General features: G+C 40.4%; 1 non-coding gene across 1 annotated transcript; it reads left to right on the top strand.

Moving 5' to 3' along the window:
• Nucleotides 1–3,092: 3,092 nt before the first annotated feature.
• Nucleotides 3,093–3,199, top strand: LOC141722251 (small nucleolar RNA R71). Its single transcript, XR_012575271.1, has one exon. It is a non-coding gene; the product is annotated as a small nucleolar RNA R71 (small nucleolar RNA).
• The last annotated feature ends 994 nt before the right edge of the window (nt 3,200–4,193 follow it).

Here is a 4,193-nt window from a genome sequence, read left to right as displayed (position 1 = left end):
GGCCAAAAGTTCTTTCTCAGTAGTGGTGTAATTCAGTTGAGCACCATTAAGAGTCTTACTAGCATAGTAGACCACATGAAATATATTGTTCTTCCTCTGTCCAAGAACTGCTAAAAATGTATAGTCACTTGCATCGCACATCATTTCAAACGGTTTAGACCAATCAGGTGTTGTTATGACAGATGCCTTGATTAAACTCTTCTTCAAGAACTCAAAAGCAGCTAGGCACTTATCATCAAACTTGAACTGAACATCTTTCTCCAGAACATTGCACAAAGGTTTAGAAATTTTAGAGAAGTCCTTAATAAACCGCCTGTAGAAGCCCGCATGACCAAGAAAATATGAAATCCCTTAATAGAAATTGGTGGGGGAAGATTTTCGATGACCCCCATTTTGGCTTTGTCCACATCAAGACCCTTACTAGAGACCTTGTTCCCAAGAATAATGCCATGTCGCACCATAAAGTGACATTTCTCCCAATTGAGAACCAAATTGGTCTCAACATACCTCTTAAGAACGTCGCCTAGATTCTGCAAGCACTCATCAAAGAATCGCCAAACACAGAGAAATCGTCCATGAACACCTCAACATTCTGACCAATCATGTCATAGAAGATAGCCATCATGCATCTCTGAAATGTGGTCGGTGCTTCACATAAACCAAGAAAAACTCTTCTAAAGGCGAAAGTACCAAATGGACAAGTGAAAGTAGTATTCTCCTGATCTTCTGGAGCAATACAAATTTGATTATAGCCCAAATAGTTATCCAGAAGACAATAGTACTCATGCCCAGCCAATCTATTAAGCATTTAATCAATAAACGGCAGATGGAAGTGATCTTTTCTCGTGGCCTTGTTCAGCTTCCTGTAATCCATGCAAACTCTCCACCCCGTGACTGTTCGAGTAGGAATGAGCACATTTTTCTCATTAGCAATGACTGTGATACCTCCTTTCTTTAGTACACACTGAACTGTACTCACCCAAGAACTATCAGAAATGGGATAGATGATCCCTGCATCCAGCCACTTAAGAATTTTCTTCTTCACGACTTCCTTCATGATAGGATTTAGCCTTCTTTGTTGCTCAACAGTAGGCTTGCTACCTTCCTCTAGCATAATTTATGCATACAATAAGAAAGGCTAATTCCCTTGATATCTGCTATCGTCCATCCAATTTCTGATTTGAATTCTCTCAAAATTCTCAAGAGTTTTTCCTCATCACTACCTGAAAGGTCAGATGCAATAATAATAGCAAAGTAGATGCATCACCTAAAAAAGCATACCTTAAGTGTTCAGGTAAAGGTTTAAGCTCAAGTGTATGAGCTTCCACAATAGATGAATTGAAGTGCTTAGGAGCTTTGTTCAGCTCCTCCATTCCAAGAGATTCAAAAGGCATATCCATTTTCCTTTTCTAGGGAGAAACATTCAGAAATTGTAACTGCTCATCCCCTTCATCATCTTCACTATCAGAATTCCCCAACAAGGCCTTTTCTAAGGCATCAGACCTTATCAATTGATCAAGTTCTGAAGTAACCACAAAATCAACCAACCCCACCTTTAAGCACTTTTCATTTTCCGTAGGGAACTTCATCGCATTTAACACATTAAAAGTTACATCCTGATCCAACACTCGCATGGTGAGCTCACCCTTCTGCACATCAATCAAGGTTCGGCCAGTCGCCAAGAAAGGTCTTCCCAAGATTATGGGAATCTTCTTATCCTCCTCGAAATCAAGAATTACAAAATCAGCATGAAAGATGAGTTTATCCACCTTGACCAAAACATCCTCAACAATGCCTCGTGGATAAGTAATAGAATAATCGGCCAACTGCAAAGTCATATAAGTAGGCTTTGGATCCGGAAAGTCCAACTTCTTGAAGATTGACAAAGGCATCAGATTGATGCTAGCTCCCAAGTCACATAAGCATTCTTCAAATGACACATTTCCAATGGTGCATGGAATAGTGAAGCTTCCAAGATCTTTAAGCTTCGGAGGCAACTTCTATTGCAGCACAGCACTGTATTCCTCTGTGAGAGCAACAGTCTCTAAGTCATCAAGCTTCACCTTCCGAGAGAGAATATCTTTTATAAACTTCGCATAACTAGGCATTTGTTCAAGAGCTTCAGCGAAAGGTATGTTGATGTGAAGTTTCTTAAACACCTTCAGAAACTTCTCAAACTACTTATCCAGCTTTTTCTTCTGCAGCCTCTTAGGAAAGGGAGGTGGAGGATAGATCTGTTTCTCCCCTGTATTACCCTCAGGAAGAGTGTGCTCAACAGTAGTCTTCCTTGGTTCCACTTCTGCTTCCTTCTGCACTTCTTCTTCTTCAGCCTCAATGTAATTGCCTTAACATGCTCCTTAGCTTCCTTCTTGCCTGGCACTTCAGTATCACTTGAAAGCGTGCCAGGTTGACGATTCAGTAATGCATTAGCAATCTGCCCAATCTGATTCTCCAAGGTCTTGATAGAAATAGGTTGGCTCTTGCACATGAGCCACAACCCCTCCAATTCAGATTTTTCATTAGCTTGCGGTAACTACTGAAGTTGAAGTTGTTGCCAAGGGGCATAATGCGGTTGTTGAAAACCAGGAGGGTTATACTGCTTTGCTGTGTATGGCTGATAAGGTTGTTACACTGCATCCTGATTATTGCTCCAGCTGACGTTATGATGATTGCGGTTATTGGGATGATAAGTGGATGGAGCTTGCTGCTGTGATCTCTGAAAGTTGTTCATAAATTGAGCATATTTGCTAGAAATAGCACACTGCTCAGTTTCATGTGCCCCCGCACAAAGTTCACAAACACTAGTGATTTGATTAACTCCAAAAGTAGCCAAAGAGTCCAATTTCATCGTCAAAGCTTGAAGTTGAGCAGCTATAGCAGTAGTTGTATCTACTTCCAGAATTCCTGCTACCTTGCCTTGCAACATTCTTTGCGTAGAATTCTGGTATTCATTAGCTGCCATGAGCTCAATCAACTCATAAGCTTTATTATAGCTTTTGGCCCATAAGGCTCCACCAGACGCTGCATCAAGCATAGGTCTAGATTGTGCGCCCAAACTATTGTAGAAACAGTTTATAATCATCCAATCAGGCATGCCATGGTGTGGGCACTTCCTTAGCATCTCCTTATATCGATCCCAAGCCTCACACAAATATTCTCCAATTTGCTGTGCGAACTGAGTAAGAGCATTCCTGATTGCAGCAGTCTTCACCTGAGAAACTTTTTAGCAAGATCCTCCCATTTGGTGATAGACCCTGGTGGTAGAGAATATAACCAGCACTTTTCTTTATCCCTCATAGAGAATGGGAAGAGTCGCGGCTTGATAGCATCTCCAGTCACCCCATTGAACTTGAAAATGTCACATATCTCGATGAAATCCTTGATGTGCATGTTGGGGTCTTCTATAGGAGAACCCCCAAACTGAACTGAGTTCTGTAACATCTGAATCGTGCTCAACTTATCTCAAAAGTGTTAGACGAGATGGATGGTCTGATGATGCTCGACTGAATATCATTGATCTTAGGCTGAGAATAGTCCATCAAAGCCTTAGGAATTTCTTCTTGATCTCCCATCACTACTAAAGCTGGTTCCTCGACTTTCTCTTCTTCTTTTACTTTCTCTTCATCCTCAAAAACTTCCCGTCGAATCACTACAGCTTCCTCCTCGGCTTGATCCAGAGTTCTCTTACGAGCCCGAAAACGCGTATGCATACACGCTCGCTAGAGTACCTGAAACACAACAAGGAAAAGAGTAGGTAAGTAACAATGTTCGAGTCAATAACTTTAACGATCACTGATGACAAACACATAAACTAAAAGTTAACACCGGTTCCCCGGCAGCGGCGCTAAAAACTTGTTAGTCGCTAAACACGCGCTAATAATTCATGTAAGTATACGCGATCGCAAGTAATATAGAATTATTTCTAGTTCGTTCCCACAAAGACTGGTTTAGGTTAACTTTGTGATATATGCACTTATGCAACAATGATATTGCTATTATTCAATGCTAAGACGAATAACAATTTGGGTTTTGATTATACTATGATTAACTATTGAGAATTATACTAGAGAACATTAACTAAGAGATTAAAGAGAGTTGAATAATATATAACACAAATATGGGATTCTAACTTCATTAAATACTTCATTCAATAGCCTTTTCGTTCTTAACCTTAGCATGTAATGGTGATGACA

This window comes from Apium graveolens, chromosome 4, assembly GCF_009905375.1.
Source record: "Apium graveolens cultivar Ventura chromosome 4, ASM990537v1, whole genome shotgun sequence".
In the NCBI taxonomy this organism is placed as follows: Eukaryota; Viridiplantae; Streptophyta; class Magnoliopsida; order Apiales; family Apiaceae; genus Apium; species Apium graveolens.
The sequence above is the reverse complement of the archived record's forward strand: the minus strand, read 5'-3'. Positions and strand labels throughout refer to the sequence as shown.